At 43.6% G+C, this 24,940-nt stretch overlaps 1 protein-coding gene across 2 annotated transcripts in view; it reads right to left on the bottom strand.

Annotated features, from left to right (window-relative positions):
• The window catches only part of INPP4A (inositol polyphosphate-4-phosphatase type I A), a 144,494-nt gene extending 126,074 nt beyond the window's left edge, over positions 1-18,420 (bottom strand). The window contains exon 1 of one of the 2 annotated variants that reach the window (XM_045550179.1): positions 18,299-18,420. The gene's annotated coding sequence lies outside the window, so the exon portion shown is untranslated. Of the gene's footprint in view, positions 1-18,215; positions 18,264-18,298 lie in introns of those variants that run through there. The other variant, XM_045550181.1, reaches the window with a different exon arrangement.
• Positions 18,421-24,940: the final 6,520 nt, after the last annotated feature.

Genomic DNA, 24,940 nt, shown 5'->3' with positions numbered 1-24,940 from the left:
GGATGGCATGCAGCTGGACAAAAGAATGCACAACTCTTCACGTTCCAATGATAGTGGAGAGGGCAAGGCGCACAGTGAGCATGCAGCATGACGACATGGTATGAAAAAATTAACGTATGCATATAGATGTCTACTAGCATACACACAGCATAATTTGGGAAGAATACCCAAGAAGCACATGGCATTAGTGTCTCTAGGGAGAGGATCTGAATGGCTGGGGGATGGGGTAGGGGACAGGCTTTACTATATATTCTGCTGTACCTTACAATTCTTTTTTCTTTTCCACAGCTTTTTCTATTTGTCATAAAGCAATTCTTAAGCCAAGAAAATATTTGCCTATTGAAAAAATACAATAAAATGTTATCACATTTGTCAAATCAAGTTAAGTACAGGCAGGGTTTTGAGGACTTCCACCCAGAGACATTAGTGTACAGCCACTAATAAGAGAGTGGAGGATTTTAAGGGCCCCTTCTCTGGGCCAGTGTCACCCCTGCAGGTGAGAGAATCACAGAGAGGGCCACCACCTTGGCACGTGAGCCCCCTTGCTCTCTGCCCTTCATTTCCCTCTTCTCTGACTTGGCTCCTTCCACCCTGTTTGCCTCCCCTGCCACATCAGTACAGCAGGCAGCACAGTGATGTCTACGGGTCCCAGAGTCCCAAAACCTTAGGGATGGAGGGTGGTTTAGCAGAATCATAAGCCAACCCCTGTCCCTACGCTCTCTCCTTACCATGCTCTCACCAGCCACAGGCCAATAGGCTTGACGGTGTCTGTGTTTGCACCACACCCACAGCACAGAGACCTCACAAGGCACAGGAAGAGCGTGGCTGTGGAGGAGGTGGGGCCAACTGAAGCTGCCCAGTCAGCTATTTAATATTTCACTGCAGGGAGAGCCCCTGAGACAATTAACAGTTTCTAGAAACCAGTATTTCTGGGGTTCTTTACACCCCAGTGCTTCCTCTTCCTCACAGCCCCATATTTCGTAGGTGGCTTGGAGGGGATGTAGACTATTCTCCCTCAGTGCTGGGTTTCACTTCTATCATTTCACAGACACAGCTTCACATCTGACACCATGCGTGCCAGGGACACCCTGCCCTGTGGTTTGGCATTGCCCCCCCCACATCAGGACCCACTGCCATGCAGTGCTCAGTGAGCCATGGCACCCACAACTGCAGTGGAGACAAGGAAGCCAAATCTTGGCCCCAAAATCCCTAAAACTGGGTGGTTAGAGCACAGGTATGGTTATAAGAATCATTACGATCCAAGAAAGAGTTTCCCCACACCATGAAATGACAATAGAATTGCTTTTGTCACTTAAAATGATAATAAGGATACAAGCAAAACAGAATTAAAAAGCAAAAAAAGTCTGAAGTCCCTCCTGCTTGGGATGAACGAAGTCCCAGACCTTCCAAAGGGCCCCACGAGCCCTGAGCCCCGGGTGATCTGTCCCTGCTCTCTGCCCTCCTGGGCCGTCTGCCTGCTGCTCACGTCTCTTTTGAAACCCCCAGCAGGAGTCACTGCCCCCCAACACATAAATCACTCTTCCATGAGTTCCCGTGATGCTCCCCAAAACCCAGGAGAGGAAGAGGCCACCTTTTCTGTGTGCCCCACCCTACCAGGCTTCTCTTTATTCTCAAACACCTATAATACCACACTTACACACACACACACACACACACACACACGTATATGGGGAAAAATGTACTCCTTTAAGTTGACTAAATGAAACAAAAACAAAAGCAAAACAAAAAAAAAAAAAAAAAACAAATGACCAAACTCAAAGGTGTGGCACCTTCTGACCCAGAGGAGCAGATGCAGTCCCAGGTTCCAGCCAGGTGGACCTGAGGGGCTCGTGTACCAAGGACACAAAAGGTCACTGCTGAGAATAAGCTTCTGCCTTTGACAGGCACAGTGGGACAAGCTGACAGTTCTGGTTTCTCCCTGAGAACTTACTAGGGCAACAGCTGTGCCACAGATTCTGGTCTCACCTTCCTGTTCTAAGTTAGACTGAACCCCAACTTAACCTCAGGGAAGCAGACTGTTCCCAAGAGAGGCTGAGGCTTTTCTTGCTACTTTTGATAATGACATAGTAGCTTTGTTCATTCATTCACTCAACAAACATTGATTATATACCTATTTTGTGCCAGGCACAGTGGGACACTGGAGATACAAGGAAAACGGAGCTATTGTCCCTGCCCTGAAGGACACTTAAGTCTTAGGCACCCCAGATCCATGATGTTCACAGAGAGCTCTAGCAATTCACACTGTGAATGCTACTGTGGAACACAATGCCTCCCCATAAAATACAGTAAAACAGAATCTAACACTTTAAGTGATTTCTCCAGACCATTAAAGAGTCACTATTAAGGAGTTACACACCAAGGAGGAAGGGTAAGAGGGCTTCCCAAACACAGGCACAGGTGAGTCTGCTACTCAACACTCCATACACCAGCCCTCCACGTGCCTCGGTAATTATTTTACTCTTATGTTGTTTTTTCCTTTTAGCTCCCAGCACTGGTCCCCTTCCTCCTAATAGCAGTTCCCTGAACTCCATTAAGGGGACTTTCCCACCCACCCTCTCTCAGGCCACTCTGCTGGGGTGGGGACAGGTGGGCAGAAGACCAGGCTAGGCAATCTTTTTTTTTTTTATAGGTTTTTTTCTTTTTTATTATTCTTATTTCAGCATATTGTGGGGGTACAAAAGTTTAGGTTACATATATTGCCCTTGCCCCTCCACCCCCACCCCCGAGTCACAGCCTCAAACGTGTCCATCCCCTAGACAGTGCGCATCGCACTCATTACGTTTGTATGCACCCATCCCCTCCCCCACCCATTTCTGCCCAACACCCGATCAATGTTATTCCTAAATGTGCTCTTAGGTGATGATCAGTGAAACCAATTTGATGGTGAGTACATGTGGTGCTTATTTTTCCATTCTCGGGATACTTCACTTAGTACAATGGGTTCCAACTCTTTCCAGAAAAATACAAGAGGTGCTATATCACCATTGTTTCTTATAGCTGAGTAGTACTCCATGGTACACATATACCACATTTTATTAATCCACTCATGTATTGATGGGCACTTGGGTTGTTTCCACATCTTCACAATTGTGAATTGTGCTGCTATAAACATTCAGGTGCAGATATCTTTGTCATAGAATGTCTTTTGTTCTTTTGGATAGATGCCCAATAATGGGATTGCTGGATCAAATGGTAGGTCTACTTGTATCTGTTTAAGGTATCTCCATATTGCTTTCCACAGAGGTTGCACTAGTTTGCAGTCCCACCAGCAGTGTATGAGTGTTCCTGTCTCTCCGCATCCATGCCAACATTTGTTGTTATGGGACTTTTTGATAAAGGCCATTCTCACTGGAGTTAAGTGATATCTCACTGTGGTTTTGATTTGCATTTGCCTGATGATTAGAGATGTTGAGCATTTTTTCATATGTTTGGCCATTCTTCTGTCTTCTTTTGAAAAATTTCTGTTCATGTCCTTTGCCCACTTTTTGATAGGGTTGTTTGATTTTTTCTTGCTGATTTTCCTGAGTTCTAAATAGATTCTAGTTATCAGTCCTTTATCGGATGTGTAGCATGTGAAGATTTTTTTCCATTCTGTCTATACTACCCAAAGTGATCTACAGATTCAATGCAATCCCTATTAAATTACCAACATCATTTTTCACAGATATAGAAAAAATAATTTTATGCTTTATCTGGAACCAGAGAAGACTCCATTTAGCAAAAGCATTTTTAAGCAATAAGAACAAAATGGGAGGTATTAATTTACCAGACTTCAAACTATACTACAAGGCTATGGTTATTAAAACAGCTTGTTATCAGCACAAGAACAGGGACACAGACCAGTGGAACAGAATCAAGAATCCAGATATAAAACCATCCTCATATAGCCATCTAATCTTTGACAAAGCAGACAAAAACATACTCTGGGGAAAAGAATCCTTATTCAATAAATGGTGCTGGGAAAACTGGATAGCCACATGTAGAAGACTGAAACAGGACCCACACCTTTCACCTCTCACAAAAAATCAAATCACGGTGGATAACAGATTTAAACCTTAGGAGTGAAACTATTAGAATTCTAGAAGAAAATGTGGGAAAGACTCTTGCAGACATTGGCCTAGGCAAAGAATTTATAAGAAGACCCCCAAGGCAATCATAGCAACAACAAAAATAAATAAATGGGACCTGATTATATTAAAAAGCTTCTGCACAGCCAAAGAAACTGTCACAAGAGTAAATAGACAGGCTAGACAATCTGAGTGCTGACTTCCTCAGTAGCAGAGACTACTGCTTTAGGGGCAAGCACCTGACCCAGGCGCACTCAGTCAGTGTAATGCCTTCCCCTGGGCCAATCCAGACCTGAACCATCCATCTTGTCTCACACAGGAGCATCGTTCCCAAAGGACAAAGCTTTGCTTGAGCACTGTACAATCCTGATCCAGTACCATATTTTGTGCCCTGTGGATGCTCCAATAACGCTGTGGCAAATGTGGCAAAAGTCAAAACCAAGAGCTTCAGGTGTCTATGGGCCTGTGGTTATCACCACCTTGAACTTGTGCCTACTATGTCCCTGACAGGCATTACTGGGGCCAGTGGCCACAGTTAGCCACGCTTTCAAGAACTTGCATCGCCTCTGCATTTCTCTCCCTGCTACTCCACTAACAGCATTTTCCCCTCTAACAACTGGAGATGAAATGTGGAAATCAGAGCCACTTCCCTCCTGGCCACACCTCACTCTCTGCACATATGCTGCATCCTTAGGGTGTCCCAAAAGCCCTAGTTTCCTCTGAAAAAAAATGTGCAATACCCCATTCATGGGGACCAGACGCCCACCCAGGACACCAGCAGAATGGTGAAGCAGCCCCAAACACACACAAACCAGCACACCCGTGAAGGGGGCCAGGAAGTACGTCTATGAAGTTTGGTGGTCAGCTCCCTTACATCAAATATTCACTCGCAAAGATTATAAAATATACATGTTTTTACTGGGAAAGAATTGGCTAGCAAAACAATCTGGAAAATAATCAGTAGGCGTCCCGATTCATGTTGGGACACCAGGAAGGATGCGTTCATCCACTGCTTGTCAGTAACAACTCCCCAGCAGAGAAGGTGAGAAAGGGGTATTTGGTATTTCAAGTCTTTTTTAAATGTGAAGTTAAAAAGATTCAAAGGCTGGGAAAAATAGTTATTACAGATGAGAAATTTTTCAGCATTAGCTTTGAAAGCACAATCAGAAATTTCTTACTTTAGAAGTATGCATTCAGGGAGTGTTTCTCTGTAAAGATTCTTGAATACAAGCATGTTTATACCTGCAACTCCAGAGGACTCTAGTCAGTCTGGAAGCAAAGCACAGCTCCTCCAGGGAGCTCAACTTGCTGGGGCTGCTGCCTTGTTGGGGAGTGTATGTAAGTGGTATGCTTGCACATTTGCATGGGGCTGGGGTGGAGGGCAGGTGACAGGAGCAGCTGGCCTGTCCAGCTTTACCCAGATGCGGAGCAAATATTTATGCCCACAAGGCAGGCCCCAGACTTCTCCTAATCCATGCCTGTTCCTGGGTCTGACACCCCACCATCAGAGAGGCTTTCTTGACTTTAGGAACTGCTAGCACTTATATCCTTTCTAAAAGGCAAATGCCCCCCAAAGAAGAACACATTCAATTTCATTAACACCTACAGTAAACTGGAGTAAACTGGTTGTTAGATCTTCTTTATCCGACAGAGACCAGATCATTTGGGATTGCCCTCCTGAAAGGAAAAGTGGAATGGATAGGGAAGAGGCAGAATGGATGTACAGACAGACTAAGTGCCATTTTCAGTTCAGCTGGTGAGGCTGCCCTCCCCACGGTAGGGGCTGGGGGACTGGGTGCTATCGGTGGAGGGCTCAGGAAGAGGACAGTGTAAGCCCCTCCTGCCCTAGAGGCCACTATGGCAGGGAGAAGCTTATCTGCCTCCTTCTGGGCCCCTCCACTGCAGGGGCCCTCCCAGCTCAGGGTATGTCATCCACTGGCCCTAGCCTGGACCTAGAGCTCTGCCAGAAATCCATCTCCTACTTGGGCAGCCCTTTCCTTCTGGAAGCACCCCATGGGTCCATAAATAACAAGGGGGTTCTTGGTGGAAAGTAGCTCAAGTCTGAGAGCCTTGGCACTGGCCCTGAGAATTCAGATTAGAATTCTACCATTTCTATTCTTTAAAAGAGGAAATTAAGGCACAAAGGAACCAAGTGACCTATTTCAGGCTCCATCAACAAGGCACATATGGAAGTGAAAATTTAGCTAGCCATTTAAACCCACAGTTTCCATAAAGAAATTTCCCCAATACTCTGCCAACATTTGCCCAACAAGTACAAAAGCTCATCTTCCAAAAAAGATAACAACTTGCAGAAAAAACACAGCTAGTTGCCTGCCATGTTTCCTCCTTAGTAACAGGTCCAGAACTCTGACTTTTAGTTGGCACAAGACTGTCTGCCTCCCTTGCAGCTAACTGTGGCCAGGGGTTCAGTTCTTGCCAATGAGATACAAGGCTGAAGTTTCACAAGGAACTCTCAGGAAGTTTGCCTTCCTCCAGCCTGGCATTTGGAACGCCCAAGAGCTGGCTGCACCTCTGTCTGCCATCCCGATGACGAGGCCCCGGGCCTCAGGCTGGGATGTTAGGGCACGAGTTCTGACTGCTTCCTCCAGAACTCAGTATGTGACAGAGAAATAAATAACAATCCTTACTAACTCTCTTTTCTTCAGTTTTTCTTTTTTCTGTTGCATGCAGCCAAATCTAACCCTAATAATTTTACCATTCTCCATTTATATTCAATGACACAGAATTTCACCATCCTGAAATGTTGAGAACTGGGGGTAAGGAAGGATACGATTTAAGATTTAAGTTCATTAACAGTCCCATTTTTCCCATTTTTCTAGAAAGAGGCCTTTACATAAAGCATTTTCAAATTTACTGTGGGTTCCACACTAGGGCGAGTACATTCTCGTAAGACCTTTTATGCACAGTAAGATTCATTTTGTTGTAATTTTATGAAACAGTCTCTCCCTAATATAATCAATATTCATAATCCTAAAAAAGCTATCCATTCCTATTTCTAGGCCCGCTTGAGTAGCAAGCTCAAACAGCTTTAATATACCAAGTTCCTGTTTACTGTCTCAAACGTTTAATAGCTTGGCTTGCATATTTAGTGCAGACAAATCTAGGTTATGAGGTAAAAATAGCCCGTTTTTATTCACTACAGTTAGTCCATTAGGTTAGGTTCACAGTCTAAGCCATGGGCTGCCAGTGGCCATAGCAAACACTGGCATAATCCTTAACAGTTCACAAAACAGCCACCCCAGGGGTATGTAACACTGGTCAAATCCTGTGATGCCCAGTTCCCAAGGAACAACATAGTGATTACTGCCCTGGAATGCAGTCATATCTCACCTCATCCTGTTTGAAATGAGTCACATCCACTATAGTTTAGAACCGTCTTTGCTCTAGACAGGGCTGAGGCGGGATTGGTCACCATAACGAGGATGGACCTGCACACCAGACAATGTGGCCAGCACCACACCCTGCCTGGTGTGGCTGGCACACATAGGCATGCAGCCCAAGAGTCAAATCCCCTATTACAAAAGGTCAGAATCACCCTGTAGGAGAAAGTGACTGAGATTAACCTTAAAACCTGGATGCCTCTTAAAAACCCATTGGTATAAGAGTCATTTCCAGTGACCTTGATGTCACTGAAACATCCTTTCTCTTTGAGCCAGGCAACCCACCCACACAAAAGGTCTCACACTACTTCACAACCCATCCACTGGCTTTTCTCCTCTCTTTGATGAAACTGTTTAATACTTAGCTTTGTAAAGATATTTGACTAATTAAGGAATGACTAAATAATTAAGTTGACTCAAAATGCAAAGATCTTCCTCCCTTCAGTGGAGTTATTCAAAATACCATACAGTTCGATGGCACCTATAACAATAATCACAGAACACATGTTTGGGCAATTGCTGGTTGAATGCTGACTACCTGCAAAGTCCTGCACTCTCAAGGAAGACAGGCTCCTATTCTCGTAGCCTCTGCAGTGTTTCAAGGAGAAGAGTATACAAATAAAGAACAGAAAAGCTTTTAGCAAGGACAACATCCCTGAAATGCGTTCACAGCTTCAGTGCTGCCCCTTCTCTTCTTGAAGGGGTAGCACTCATACAGTTGTATCCATTTGAAACTCTTTTTTTCTTTTTGTTCACTTTATGCTTCAACTATTGACTTTAAACCCATGTATCCTTTTTGCAATAGGTCATGATTGGCTAACAGGAAATAAAATAGGTCAAAAATAAGATAAACATATGTCATAGAGAGAGAGGTGGGTGGAAAAATCAGGGAAGGATGCCAAGCCAGAAAGGGAAAGATAGTCCAGACCTAAGCAGAGCACAAGTGTGCATAAATTATCAAGGTAAACTGTGCAGAGTAGAGTGGTCTCTGTCATAAAACGTGTAGCTGTACCTGGGGACTTTCTGCAAAAGGCCTCAGAAGGAGGGATGGGGAGCAGCTGGAGGAGCCAGGGGAAGGCACTGGACGCTCCAGTGGGATCAGGAAGAGTTTGGTCTGAGTGACACACAGGCTGCTTTGATCTCCATCAACATATACTGGGTACTCCAGGGTTTCTTACACTAAGTAGTTTCTTCTACTCTAAAAAGCTACTGCTGAATCACTGCAGAGGGGAGAGAAAGTGAAAGAATAAAGAGGCATGATTTCCAAGGCAACAGACTAAAGAAGTACTTCCCTAAATAGACACTGTGTATGTGTGTGTGTCTCAGCCCAATGCCAACTAAATCAAGAACACACATTACTTCACCCATGCAGCCCGTAGGCACTATGACAACTCCATTTCACTGTGGGAAAGGATGGAGGTTGGAGTAGAAACAAAGGAAATCACCTTCACTAGATGAACAGAGGAGGAGGAGGGTGAGATTCAGACATGACTTCCCCAAGTCACTGGCAAGATGGGGACAAAACCCAAATGAGACTGCTAACCCTTCGCTTCTACCTGAGGTGAGCCCAGCCTACAAGCAAGATGTCTCCCCCAAGACCAACCCATTCACCCACTCTCTCCCTCTTTCAAAGTTTGGAATAACAATGTTTGGAAGATTCTGGGGTATCTTGACATTTCTTGGCACCTAGCCCTATCCTAATTGGGCTCCATCAATCATTCCATTTAATTGCTTTTTGATTATCACCCAATTATGTAATGTGATCATTTTGTTTTACATTTGTATATAAAGAACAGAGTCAAAACAAGGAATGAGAAATATGAAAATACTCGACATTACATCACATACAATCACAGGTCCTTCAGTGCTTTAAAAAAAAGAAAAAAAGTATCAGTAGAAGACACAGCTGGGTCAGTGGCCACCTGACTGAGAGTTTATGGCATCCAGGCCTCTCCCACTTCCTTCTTCTACCCTGCCCACATCCTTCCCCTTTGACCTTTGCTGGCCCTTCCCTGCCTCTCAGCACCTCCTTCTTCTGCAACATTTCCCCGCAGAGGTGCCCTGAGCAGGAATCAGAGATGGGATGTACTCTAGCCCTTTGAACACATTTTAAAAACACAGGCACTGTGAGGAAAGCAGTTACCAAGACTGTCAGGTTGAGCAGGTGACCACCTACATTGGCTCATTGCACCACGGTTCACAGGTCTCTCCCACTTATAGTATTAATCCCCACAACCCTGCTGTGAGCAAGCACTTTCCCCATTTGACAGATGAGAAAGCTGACTCAGGTTCACATCCAGCACTTTTTCTTCCTAGGATGCAACTTGCTCCTCCCCTGTCCCTACCCCAAAAGACATAGACATGCCAAAGACATTACTATGTAAGCTTTGTGGTACAAACCAGACTAATGCCTGCGTTAAATAATGCATATCACATCTGATCCTAAACCAGCCAAGGTGACTAGGAAATCATCCTGCCATTGTTAAGGCACAAAGGACTCCAGACGGAATCACAGGCAGCAATGGTTTCATCGTGGCCAGCCTCAAACAAGGAGACTCTCTCTCTGTCTCTGTAGGTAGACACATACTGATCCACCCGCTTAGGTGAAGAATTTGTAAGGCCTCTGACAAGTCAGCACACTCCCTGCCACTGTCTGCCCTGTCTCTCAGAGTGGCTGTGCTAAGGACCCCTAAACCATCACCAGGAGAATCTGGCCCAGGTGGCCAAATACCACAGGCAACAAACCAGAGTGAGACCAGAAGCCCAGGGCTTTTTCACTGCTGCCCGTGGACACCAGCTCCACTCCAGGGGCCCACGCCCTGAAAGGCCCCTCTCATTTTAGACCAATGGCTCTCTATCTATGGTGAGTCACAGGCCCCAGGTTCTGATGAAAGCCACATGACCTGCCCCCAAGAAAAGCCCCACGTGTACACACATCAGTGTAGCTCCCTCTTCCCTGGACTGGGACTGCCTGCACTCAACCGTAGGGTTTGACACATCTTTACAAAACGCACTATAAGAAACATTCACATTGTAACAATGCCCAAAATATACCACATGCAAATAACCAAATGTTTTACCAAAAAAAAAAAAAAAAAGAAAAAGAAAGCTTACCTTTCCTATAGGAAATGTATTTAAATGTATATTTTGGATATTTTCTATTTTATTTCAAAAAAATTTTTTAAATGCTGGTTACAACCTCACATTGATTTCAAAAGCCACTGCCATTTGAAAAACACTGCTGTGGACCCTTCTCTAGGCTGTCTCCTTCTCAGGTGCTCTTCCTTCCTATTAGTGCAAATGTGGTCAGAGCTCAGTGCCAGACTGCTCCTAAAAAGTATTTTTATGTATTAAGATGAACCTTTAAAGCCTTGGAAAGTCAAGAAAATATAAATACCTCAATTCACTAGTTTCAGGAAAAATGTGTAACAGTGGGCTATTGTGGTCTCACAAATTACACCATGAAAGTGGCTATTTATTTCACCCAAACATAAAGCTGGAGCTGTACTTGAAAAAAACAGGGACATATAAAGCAGGTCATACTAGGCAAAACCGAAGAGCTATAAACCACCACTGAAAGTAGTTGCTTGGGCTGTCTCCAAACCAATTCCCTAAATATTTCTCAAGCCCCTACTAACTGTACTGCTCTCTATTTTTTCTGAGCAAGGAGTAGCAGACTGTGCAAACCCTACACATCTGTACACACTTCAGTAATGGCTTCAGAAAGTGAGTCATAAGAGCCAACCCAGATCCCTGGCTCCGGCCCAGTGGACTCCATCCATGCTGGGCCAGAGAGACACCAGGGGCTGGGATGTTATCGATCTGCAGCTTTTAGCACTGAGTCCTACAGGAAGGGTATGGGCCACACTCACAGGAGCAGGAGAGGCGGCAAGCATGGGGGCTAAGAAACTTAAGTGGGCAGACAAGCTGGGGCGCAAGGGGGACCAAGTAGAGTAAAACTGTCTCCAGGTCCTTAACCACTCGCCATGCCACTCAGTTCACACTGTGGGCTGACCACCCAACATCCACTCTCCCTTCTTCCTATTCTAGGACCTATCCTCCTCACTAGGCTTCAGGAAAAGCCGGCCCCATCTCCAGCTGGGAGTGGGGGTAGTGTTGATTAAAAAGAGAGCAGGTCTCAAATCTGCATCAGAATCACCTGGAAGGCTAGTTAAAACACGGATTTGTGGGCCCCATCCCAGAAGTTTCTGATTCAGCAGGTTGGGTAGGACCCAAGAATCTCCATTTCTAACAAGTTCTCAGGCCATACTGATGCTGCTGGTCCAGGGACTATGCCTGGAGAACCACTAGCCTAAGCCAATGAGCACACAGCACTCTCACAGCCTCGTGGCATTAGTCCAGGCAAGCCACAGGACCCTCTGCTCCCACACACCAGAGGGAAGGGTGGGCACTGAGGCTGGGGACTCAGCTGGTTTGTCTCCTTCCCTGCTCCTGGACGGGAACAAGTAAGCATGCAGTCCCACTGACCCCAACAACCATCTCATAATCATGACAAGACTGACCCTAGGATGAAAGCAGCAGTGATGGCTGGAAGAAGAAGAAGAATCTAGGCCCTTGAGGGAACTGCTACACTGCTTATGGAGTGAGACTCTGGTTCTCTGAGATAATAAATGTCATTGTTTACTTGGCAGCCAAAACCATTCCAACTGATGCACCCCATAATCTAGGGAGACCTTTGAACTGGGCATCGCTATTTCCTAATAGGACCCTGTTCCCCAGAAACAACCACCTGCCTATGCTTCCTTCACATTTCCAGAGTTTACATACTTAGGTCATCCTTCTTGAAAATTCAAATTAATGGTTAAAGAATATGCCATTTAAAAATGCAAGCAACATGGGAGAGAAAGGCATTCCGCATCTTAGAGTGAATTAATTTTATCAGACAGCTCCCATAACAGCAGCTGATACCAGCTGTGGGAGGCTTATGGGGGAATCAGGAAGGGGACTGGGGATTTTCAAGAGACCTCAGAATCCTACCCAGTAAAGTGCAAAACAAGAGGGGCACTGCAACAACCTAGCAGGTGCTGAGGGAAAGGGCTCTGGGGGAGAGGGGGGAGGGTCCCAGGGAGGGAGCTGGGAAAGGGTGAACTCTTTTCTCCTCCAGAGGTCCCGCCCCTCGTCATGGAGGTCAGAGGATACCTGTCTGTCTTCCTGACCCTATTTCAGAAAATAGACACCTCATATTTACCCCCACAGCATGAGCTCCCCACTGCCCCCATCAAACACATTTGCCTTCCTGCTTCCAAGGCTCTCGCCAGGTGCTGCTCACTGAACAGACTCCATATTAAAAGGCCCACAGTCTCACGCTTGCCCCAGGTTGGGGCCGTGGGCAAACACCTGAGGCCGGCTGGGTGGGTGGGCATGGGCCCAACAGCCTGATAGGGCATGACGAAGGTGTACGCAAAGACCAGAAGAGGGACATGCATGCCACACCCAGGGCCCCAGCTTCCCCATCCCCAGCCAGATTATGATGAAAGGGATGGTTAAGAGATTAAAGTCACAGAGGAAAGGCTGGTCTAATTCCAAGTCCTGCTGACCACGCATGCTCTGTATGTGAACTCATCATAACGGTTCATGTTCCTGCGTGCTCACTAGGGACCAGGCACCACTCCAAGCACTTGACCTGTATTAATTCATTTAATCCCCCAATAAGCTTCTGGAGCTGCTACCACTATCAGTTTTGTGGGTGAGATAACTGAGGCACGAAAAGATTAAGCTACTTGCCCAAAGTCACACAGCTAGTTGGTGCCTCACAGGAAGTTCAGCTCCAGAGTCCACAATAGTTCTAGGAATAAAGTAAATGGTTTTGAAAGATGTGTATGCCCAGCAAACAGGATTGAGTAAAAGAAGTTCCTGATTTATAAAGTAAAATACTGACAATATGAATTGTTGATATTGCTCAGTCCAGGTAATTAATTTTCATCCCTACCTTGATACATAAACCAAAGCACTTATTTAAAAATCCTACGCAGGAAGTTATGTGATTTAATAGAAATGGTACTAGATCCAGGGAGACCTGGGTTTAAACCCAGCTGAGCCGTCTCCAACTACCCTCAGATGGGTGCCCTAACCACTCCTCACCTCAGCATCCTCCTCAACACCACAGCTCACCTCCTGACAGCACCTCCCAGAGGATGCCTAGGGAGACCTGACCCGGCCTGGTGTGCAGGAAGTGCTTAGAAAAGGGTAGGCTCCTTCTCTTTTAGGATTAAAAAAAGGTGCCAAAAAGGAACATTCTAAGGCTGCCAAGAACAAAGTCCAAAGTTACAGTAACACCCACAATCCATTAAGATAAACAGCCTAATAAGAAAAAAATGGACAAAAGATATGAATAGGTAACTCACAGAAACTAGAATATAAATTAGCAAAAGGTTTTCAATATTTTTGGCAATTTTCTAAATGTAATTAAAATAGTAATGTCTTTTTTGTGCATCAGATTGGCAAAATTAACAAGATTTAGTCTCTTCAATGTTGGCCAAGTTAAAGGGAAACAGGCAGTTTCACACACTAATAGAGGAAGTACAGACTGATAAAGCCTCTTGGGGGGCAACTGGGCAAAACTATCAATTTAAAATTAGTCTTTGACCCAGAAACTCTACTTCTAGGGATCTAGAAGACAGAAATATTTGTGAGTGTTAAAGTGATGTGGTTCACTGACTCCTCACTATTTTCAGAGCAAAAAATCAAAAATAACCTAAATGTCTATCAATAAGGAATGGTTAAATAAGTTATGGTAAATCCATACTCTGGAATATAAACCAAAAAAAAGCAAACTTCTCATGTCAGTATACATAAATCTTCAGGATACAGCATTAAATTTTAAAACCAAATCACAGAAAATTTTGTGTAATGTGACTGTATTTATGTTTACAACGAGAGCATCTATCCCCTAAGAAGGTCTAGAAGCAGTGTTACTTCAGTAGCAATGAGCCTAGTGCCGACATCTTGGTTTTTAATATCATTTTCCACTAAAAGGAACCAGGGTTCTTCGGAGAAATGACTAATTCCAGGGCTGGGGAAAGGAAAGTACAAGCTAAGTCTTGAAAGCTTTGTGCCAGAAAGAAAAGAAGTCCTCAGAGAATGATGGCTACATGTCAAAAAGACATAAAAGCCAGCTTGAAGAGACTCCCACTGGCCAAATCTGGGACAATTTGAGCAATAAAATGAGTAATGAGAGTAACAGACTGCAATCTATTAAATAAAGCAAATAATTCATGAGTCCAGAGATTGTAAAGCAAAAAATAAATAAGAAACAAAAGTTCCTCCTTTCAGTACAATTCCAACTAATAAGTGTAGAAGGAAACATGGAGTTGGAATATCACCATCTGTCGACTATCATAATAACTGATTCAGGTAAGAAGCATCAATGGATTCTAAAACTAGTGGGTGAAAGTATGAGGAGTAACAGCATATTTACATAGTCTCAAACTCTCTTCCTATGAGATACATATTAATTACAAAGGGAAAAATGGTAATTTTTCAAAGAGATACACACCACCTTAATGAAGTGATCAAAGTTAACAGGGCCGGTGAATGGCATACTCAAAGCATGTGCCTTCTGAGGGGACATGCTAAGACTGCAATGTCAGCACTGTGCTGGTCCTGCTAGACATGCAGCATGAGAAACCAAGCATGAGGAATCCAAGCATGAGGAAACCCAAATTGAGGGACATTATCTAAAAAAATCAGTAGTCTTCAAATTTGTCAATGTCATGAAATACAAAGAAAGACTCATGAACTGTTCCAGATTAAAGGAGACTGTAGAGTCAGAACAACTTAATGCAAAACGAATGATCTAGGATTTTATCTTGCCGATAATAAAAGACAATATTGAGGCAATTGGCAAGACACAAATAAGACCTGTACACTAAATAACAGTGATGTATCAACATTAATTTCCTGATTTTTAATAATTGTATTATTGTTATATAAGAGAATGTCCTTGTTTTTTAGGAAATACACAGTGAAGTATTTAGAAGTAAAAAGGCATCAATCAAGTCTGCAATTTAGTATTAAATAATTCAGAAAAAAGCAATCACACACATGCATATGAGAGATGGTTAAAGCAGGGTAGCAAAATGTCAACATTTGGAGAATCTAGGTAAAAGGTACCTGAGAATCCCTTGGCTTATTCTTGCAACTTTTCTGTGAGTCTAAAGTCATATCAAAATACACACACACAAAAAAAAAAAAAATTAAAGAGAGCAAGGTGTGCATATTAATAGAAATATAGGTAAATTTCTTGGGATTAGCTTCATGATGGCATTTTCCTTAACAGCACAGAGAGACAAAAAGAAGCAAGCCTGCTCAGGCGTTAACATTGGTCTCCCCAAAATATGCTCTCCTCACAGACCTTCTGTTCCAGGACACTAAAAAAAAGCTGTTTTGAAGGCTCTCTCAAGACCAGCTCATTAATCAAGTTCTACAAAAGAAGCGCCAACATAATCAAGCCTTCCTCATGAAGACTTGAGCTATTTTTTTCTCAGTGAAAGTCAAAGCCTCCTGACACTATGAGTAGTTGATGATGCTATGGGAGCTTTTCTGGAATACATAAGCTAAAAAGGAGTTTTTCACTAATATACAAAAACAGGATGAAACAGTCGTGGTCAAAAGTCTTCCTTCCACTCTGCCTTACTGAATTCTTGAGATGTTAAGCCAAGGAGTGGGGGTCAGAGATCGGTTGACCCCACAGTGCCTTTTCAGTCCATTTGTGTGTGCATTTGCAGAGATGCTGGCTGAGAATGTGCCCAGGCAGTCACTGACTAAAGGGACTAGCAGGGCCAGCAGTTCTCTGTCATACACATCCCATCTCTCTGGTGCATTCTACAGTTTACAAAAAGCTCCTATGTTATTAATTCATTTCATCCTTTCTTTAAAGTAATTTTTTAAAAGCCTAATATTCAGTTCAACAGCAATACTACAAAATGCCAATTTCCAAAACAATGGGATAAACTGTAATGTCTGTCTTTGGCTCCCAGTCTAGCTGGGAGACAAGACTTACCTGAGCAGATAAACACTCTGAGGCAGAATATCTCAAATAAAAAGTAGCTACATAAGTGAAGTGGCTAGGTAAGTACAACTGATCCTATCAAGGAGCTTGGTAGAAATACAGTGCTCCTTTCTCTTTGTATTTGTCCAGCATCCATTCCTTTAAGCTCTGTCCTCAAGCCAACTCCTCCTAGTAACTTTGGCTTCAGAGGCATGTTTACAAGACATCACAGGTAACGAGGCCTTGGGAGGCTCCGTTGACATGCAACGCCACCCCTGGGACAGCATCATGGTCTCCTGACAGCACTCCTCCAACAGAAAAACCACACAGACCTTCTAACATGGACCCAATCATTCATATTTCTTCAAAGAAAACAATGAATTAAACCTTCCAGGAGTAAACCTTTCAGCAAAGAATCCCTAAAACAAAGGCCCTGGCCTAGATTCAGAAACAAAATTCCTGTTAAAGAAAGCCTGTTTTCAACCAAAAAAAATATTTAGGCTTAATTCTAGGACAACCTACAGCTACCCTAGATAAATTGACCAATGCCAACAGCATCTAGATTCCAAAACAAACTCAGCAAAGGAGGTTCTGTTCTTGCCTTTTAGAGATGAGAACATTGAGAACCAGAGTTGGCAAGCAACAGAACCAGGATTCACACCAAGGTCAACCTGCTCTGTCCCCAACCCCACTGCCTTCCCCATGGTCCACACAACCCACTTTGAACAGGAGATGAACCAGGCGGAATTTCACTGCAACATCCAAATTGCCACCCCACCTCCCATTCTCTTGGTTTAGATGCCCTAAGGGGCAGGTGACAAATCAAATTCTACTCTTAGGCAACCTCCCAACACAAAACACATTCAGTGGCAAAGCAAAAGACAAGAAGATGGGCTTTACAACCACCTATACTTCTTTCTTATCTAGGGGAATATTTTCATGATCTGTCATTATGGATGAACTCCGAGCAGGAAGAACATATCATTATGTAATGTCAGAGGGCAGGCGACAAGAGGGAGGGAAGCCAGCCCATCAACTGCTCCCTTCCTTCGCCCACAAAGACATAAATTTACCTTTGACATTTTGAGTGTCTCAGTCTTCTACGGCCTACCCATTCATGGACTGGCTTTTCAAGACATAGCCATAGATCCCTTAAAATTCCTCAGGCCTCAATTAATTGACTAGCAAAGCCATAGAGAAATACAACATAAAAAGCAAAGATGCAAGAAATGTTGTCTGGAGCTATGGGCCGGCAGAAAAGGGAAGAGTTGTGAGGAAGGAGTCCAGATTTCCTGCCCTGAGATGCATGTTCACTTTTACTCGGTTGTGTTTACACCCAAAACACTGCCAGGCCTTCAGCCTCAGGACTCACTAGATACAGCCCTGGGGACGCACCAGGCAAGCGCCGCGACCTGGGCTCGGCGCGCCGCGTCCCGCATCCCCGGGCTCCCCGCCACCACCGCTCGGCACCTGCCCCCAGCCCGGGGCGGCCGGGTCTTCATCGGGCTAGGGGTCAGCCAGGCTTGGATTGTTCTAAAAAGACGCCACCACAGGTGAATCGCTAGGCTGTGCAATTTCCATGACAACGACGGGCGCCATCCCCGTCCGGCCCGGCGGGTACCGGGACTCGCCCCCAGCGCCCGCGGCCCAGCCCAGTCCCCAGGTCTCCGCAGCTGCCGTGTCGCCCCCAGCCCGGGTCCGGCCCAGCCCATCTACCTGGCGCGCCCGGCCCGCGGCGCCCGCCGCCCAGCAGTCCCGCAGTCCTCCGTCCCGCCCGGCCGCGTGCCCGAGCCCCGCACCGGCAGAGCCGCCGTCTGGTCGCGAAGTCGCGGGCTGCGGGCGCGGCCTCAGCTGCTGGTCCTTCTGCCCCGGTCCGCGGCGTCCGCCCCGGCTGCGAACCCGCCGCCCGCGCCGCAGCCCGAACCTTGACGCCGCCGCAGCCGCTACCGCTCCGGACGCCGCGCGCAGCCCCGCCCCGGCCCCGCCCCCTGTCCGCGCATGCGCGCAGCGCGAACTCCGGCCGGGCCCGCGCCCGCCCCGCCCAGAAGCTGGATCCACCTCCCCGGGAGTCAGCAGATCGCGCGGACCGGCAGGTAGCGCTGACCTCTACTCCTGAGTTCCCAACAGATCCAACTCTCTCCTGTGACTGCGTCACCTGCAAGGAGTTCTTGAACTTCTGTGCTCAACCGAGTGATGGCATTTTCACCTTCATGTACACTGAGGCTTCTGAGGCCCTGGCATATCCCCAAGGAGAAAGGTTCCCTGGAGGAGCCACGACCCGGTGACTTTCTCAGGCCATTTGCCCTCCCGGTGGGCACCTCCCCAAGTGCAGGTGTACTCACTCCCTAGAAGACGCTTAGGAAACTGAACATTCTAATCAGAAAAAAAGCAAAAAATTGAAATTACAATACTTGGAAAATAAAGATTTGCAAAACCAAGAAAGACTGCTAACGTCTGAGTGTATATCCTTCCATACCTGTTTTGGCATATGTACCTAAGTGACACTAACAGACTCCCAACAAATATCAGTTCCTTACACTTCTCCCCCAAAATTCTGTTTTTGCATAGGGGGAAAAATTGGGCAGTTAGAAGTTTCGAGAGAAAATTTACACTTTAATTTGACTTTAAAACTTAACATGTCTGCTTGAGCAAGGGTAAATACTGGACTGAACATGAACATTTACCTTATCTTTGAGCCTTTACATTTTATCAGAAAAAAAAAGCTTTCTCCTTAAAAATTCTCAAATGAAAACTATTTTAATTCAATAAACCAGAACACTTCTCAGAGTTCACACCCTCAGGTTTAAAGAACAAGTAAGCATTTATGCAAATAGTTTGCTTTAAAAAGAAGAGAGTAATCTGTTAGAAATGAAAATTAAACAAGAATTCTCTGAACCCATTTAGAATTGTGTCTGATTCTCCCCATGTCACCTAAAAGCCAAATGCAGACAATAGTCTGAAATAAAAATAAACACATATAAAACTATTTTTAAATTTTTATTTTTCTGACTTTTTATTTCTCTTCTGAAAAGTAACTTATTAACAAAATAGTTTCCTCTTATTATTTCTTCAGATAAATGGAAGGAAATATCGACAGAACATTGACCCTAGTACAAAGTTAAAGCCAAGAATATCAAACAAATTTGTAGAAAGGTAAAATACTTTTATATTTTATTTTTTAAATTAATGTGACCAAGAGTTGGCCTGGGACAGCCCCAGTTTACATCTTTTAAAGAGCAGATTTTTTTTTTTAGTTTTTTATTTTTAGAGATGGGATCTCACTATATTGCGCAGGGTGGAGCACAGTGGCTATTCACACAGCCATGATCAGAGCACGGTGCAGCCTCCAACTGCTGGCCTCAACCGATCCTCTCATCTCAGCTTCCCAATTCCCTGGGACTACAGGTACACACCACCATACCAGACTTCCAGCAAAATTATTAATAGGAACCTCTTTCACTCTCAAAAGTATTCCTATTCAGGCAGTACATATGATGGCCATGCTATTTATTATCAAGCTAAAAGAGTTTTCAAACAGCAGCTTTTAAAAAGAAACAAATTTAAATTCACAAAATTTAAAAATAGACATCAGTCTAATTTCAACATTCATTCATTTAGCACAGTAACAAACACTGAATGAGGATCAGCCTTCCAATAACATTTGTCACTTGACTGTTGTATAATTCTGGATAATCTTAAAAGATCAATCATGTTTTCAGGGTGGCAAAGAATGAGGCCCAAATTCTATTGTGGAAAGAAAGATATCAAGGGAAAAAGGAGCCAAGTTTGTTGGTAAATATGATGCTATACATATTCCCTAAGCATCACAACATGACAGAAGAAACTATCCTAGAAGTATGCTGGTGGTAAAGTATCCCAGTCCTTCAGAAGTTCTCAACATGTGGGTCCCCAACCAGTGGCATCAGCATCTTCTCAGAACTTGCTAGAAATGCAAATTCCCAGACCCCACCCCAGATGCGCTGAATCAGAAACATTGAAAGTGGAGTCAAGTGATCTGCAATTTAACAAGCCCTGCAGGAGATTCTGATGAACATACTGACTTAAATAATCTATATACAGTAAGTAAGCTGATTTAGATAATTTATATACAATAATTAAGAGCTGAGCAGTGATGAGGACTAGAACCATCCTACATGAGAATTTTTCTCCAGGCCATCAAACATATACCTTCATATCCATGGGTTCCACATCTGTGGATTCAACCAATCTTGGATCAAAAATATCTGGAAAAAAATTGCATCTGTGCTAAACTTGTACAGAATTTTTTCTCTTGTTATTATTCCACAAACAATACAGCATAACTATTTACATAGCATTTACATTGTTTTTGGTATTATAAGTAATCTAGACATAATTTAAAGTATATAGGAGGATCTGCATAAGTTATATGAAAAAACTATGTCATTATATATATATATGTATTTATATATATGTATATATATAAAGTACCATTTATAAGGGACTTGAGCATCCATGGATTTTGGTATCCATGAGTCCTGGAACCAATTCCCCATGGATACTGAGGGACAACTATATGGTTTCATCAGAGAATATATTCAGCATTGAAATCCAACTGCACTGCAGTCATAGTAGCTGTAAAATCCAGCAGTCTAGCAGCCACTGAAGGAGTAAAAAGGAGAACCCTATCCCCAGAATCTTGTCACTATTTGACTTGATCTGCTACCTTCTTGGAAAAGCTCCATTCTCAGGGTTTGTCTTTAATTGACATGACTAAGAGCTTGCTTTGTGCAAATGGCCCTATTCACAGTACATTTGTTGCAAACAATCAGCAACAATTGTTTAACATTATAGCTGTCTGAGGTGTTGATACACATTGGAGCTAACAAGAGGATGATGAAAAACTTAAAAGGGAAAAATTAGGAATGAGAAGTACACAGGGTTTTGTTTTTTTTTTTTTTTTTTTTTGAGACAGAGTCTCACTGTGTTACCCGGGCTAGAGTGAGTGCCGTGGCGTCAGCCTAGATCACAGCCACCTCAAACTCCTGGGCTTGAGCGATCCTCCTGCCTCAGCCTCCTGAGTAGCTGGGACTACAGGCATGAGCCACCATGCCCAGCTAATTTTTTCTTTTTTTTTTTTTTTGAGACAGAGTCTCACTCTGTTGCCCGGGCTAGAGTGAGTGCTGTGGCATCAGCCTAGCTCACAGCAACCTCAAACTCCCGAGCTTAAGTGATCCTATTGCCTCAGCCTCCCGAGTAGCTGGGACTACAGGCATGCACCACCATGCCCGGCTAATTTTTTCTATATATATATTTTTAGTTGGCCAGATAATTTTTATTTCTATTTTTAGTAGAGACGGGGTCTCGCTCTTGCTCAGGCTGGAGTTTTTTCTATATGTATTTTTAGCTGTCCAAATCATTTCTTTCTATTTTTAGTAGAGACAGGGTCTCGCTCTTGCTCAGGCTGGTCTCAAACTCCTGAGCTCAAATGATCCACCTGCCTCAGCCTCCCATAGTGCTGGGATTACAGGCATGAGCCACCACGCCCGGCCTACACAGGGGGTTTTAAAAAAGGTTTAACATAACCTGGTGCCGTGGTGCACACCCATAGTCCCAGCTACCTGGGAAACTGGCAGGAGGATTGCTTGAGCCCAGGAGTTTGAGGCTGTAGTGTGTTGTGATTGTGCCTATGAATAGCCTCTGCACTCCAGCCTGGACAACATAACAAGACCCCATTTCAAAAAGAAAAAAAAAAAAGATTTAACATATTTCTAGAAATCTAAAGGAACATGCACATGTGCACAACTGTGCACAACATTTGTCCAAATGACAAAGAATACAGACTTTACAAAATTAGTCCAAGAGAGGCACTAAAAGCAAAACAATAAACAGTAACAATAACAAACGCTGGGGAGGAGGGAAATATCATTTTTAGAGTTGCCATATTAAATTATTTAAAATCTCCAAATTTTGACCAAAAGTTACAAGATATATAAAGAAGCAGGAAAGGACACAGGCTAAAAGGCAGTCAATTGACCATCCATGAAAATACACAAATGTTCAACTTACTAGACGGAGACCTTAATTCAATCCTATAAATATGTTCAAAGAACTAATGGAAACCATGTCTCAAAATTTAAAGGAAGGCCAGGCGCGGTGGCTCACGCCTGTAATCCTAGCACTCTGGGAGGCCGAGGCGGGTGGATCGCTCGAGGTCAGGAGTTCAAGACCAGCCTCAGCAAGAGTGAGACCCCGTCTCTACTGAAAATAGAAATAAATTATCTGGCCAACTAAAAATATATATACAAAAAAAAATTAGCCAGGCATGGTGGCACATGTCTGTAGTCCCAGCTACTCGGGAGGCTGAGGCAGTAGGATCGCTTAAGCCCAGGAGTTTGAGGTTGCTGTGAGCTAGGCTGACGCCACGGCACTCACTCTAGCCCGGGCAACAGAGTGAGACTCTGTCTCAAAAAAAAAAAAAAAAAAATTTAAAGGAAAATATGAGAAAAATATCTCACCAAGAAGAGAATATAGTTAAAGATACAGGAATTTAATACCTCCCATTTTGTTCTTATTGCTTAAAATTGCTTTTGCTAAATGGGGTCTTTTCTGGTTCCATACAAAGCGTAAAATTATTTTTTCTATATCTGTGAAAAATGATGTTGGTAATTTAACAGGGATTGCACTGAATCTGTAGATCATTTTGGGTAGTATAGACATTTTAACAATGTTGATTCTTCCAATCCATGAGCATGGTATGGTTTTCCACCTGTTTACGTGCTCTGCGATTTCCTTCCTCAGTGTTTCATAGTTCTCCCTGTAGAGGTCTTTTACCTCCTTAGTTAAATGTATTCCTAGGTACTTTATTTTCTTTGTTGCTATCGTGAAGGGTATTGAGTCTTTGATTTGGTTCTCAGTTTGACTGTTATTAGCATATATGAATGCCTCTGATTTGTGTGTATTGATTTTGTATCCTGAGACTTTACTGAATTCATTTATCAGTTCCAGGAGTTAGCAGACTTCAAACTATACTACAAGGCTGTGTTATAAAAAGAGCTTGGTATTGGCACAAGAACAGGGACACAGACCAGTGAAACAGAATCGAGAATCCAGATATAAAACCATCCTCATATAGCCATCTAATCTTTGACAAAGCAGACAAAAACATACTCTGGGGAAAAGAATCCTTATTCAATAAATGGTGCTGGGAAAACTGGATAGCCACATGTAGAAGACTGAAACAGGACCCACACCTTTCACCTCTCACAAAAATAAAATAAGGGTGGATAACAGACTTAAACCTTTGGAGTGAAACTATTGGAATTCTAGAAGAAAATGTGGGAAAGACTCTTATAGACGTTGGCCTAGGCAAAGAATTTGTGAAGAAGACCCCAAAGGCAATCACAGCAACAACAAAAATAAATAAATGGGACCTGATTAAATTAAAAAGCTTCTGCACAGCCAAAGAAACTGTCACGAGAGTAAATAGACAACCTACAAAATGGGAAAAAAATTTTGCATGCTACACATCCGATAAAGGACTGATAACTAGAATCTATTTAGAACTCAGGAAAATAAGCAAGAAAAAATCAAACAACCCTATCAAAAAGTGGGCAAAGGACATGAACAGAAAATTTTCAGAAGAATGGCCAACAAACTTATGAAAAAATGCTCAACATTTCTAATCATCAGGGAAATGCAAATCAAAACCACAATGAGATATCACTTAACTCCAGTGAGAATGGCCTTTATCAAAAAGTCCCATAATAACAAATGTTGGTGTGGATGCGGAGACACAAGAACACTCATACACTGCTGGTGGGACTGCAAACTAGTGCAACCCCTGTGGAAAGCAATATGGAGATACCTTAAACAGACACAAGTAGACCTACCATTTGATCCATCAATCCCATTATTGGGCATCTACCCAAAAGAACAAAAGACATTCTATGACAAAGATACCTGCACCCGAATGTTTATAGCAGCACAATTCACAATTGTGAAGATGTGGAAACAACCCAAGTGCCCATCAATACATGAGTGGATTAATAAAATGTGGTATATGTATACCATAGAGTACTACTCAGCGATAAGAAACAATGGTGATATAGCACCTCTTGTATTTTCCTGGAAAGAGTTGGAACCCATTGTACTAAGTGAAGTATCCCGAGAATGGAAAAATAAGCACCACATGTACTCACCATCAAATTGGTTTCACTAATCATCACCTAAGAGCACATTTAGGAATAACATTGATTGGGTGTTGGGCAGATGTGGGTGGGTGAGGGGATGGGTGTATATGTACATAATGAGTGCAATGTGCACTGTCAAGGGGATAGACACATTTGAAGCTCTGACTCAGGGGGGTGGGGGGCAAGGGCGATATACGTAACCTAAACTTTTATACCCCCACAATATGCTGAAATAAGAATAAAAAAATATTTAAAACAAAGATATGGGAA

Source organism: Lemur catta, chromosome 4 (assembly GCF_020740605.2).
Source record: "Lemur catta isolate mLemCat1 chromosome 4, mLemCat1.pri, whole genome shotgun sequence".
NCBI lineage: Eukaryota > Metazoa > Chordata > Mammalia > Primates > Lemuridae > Lemur > Lemur catta.
Note: the sequence above shows the minus strand (reverse complement) of the source record. Positions and strands in the feature narration are given on the sequence as shown.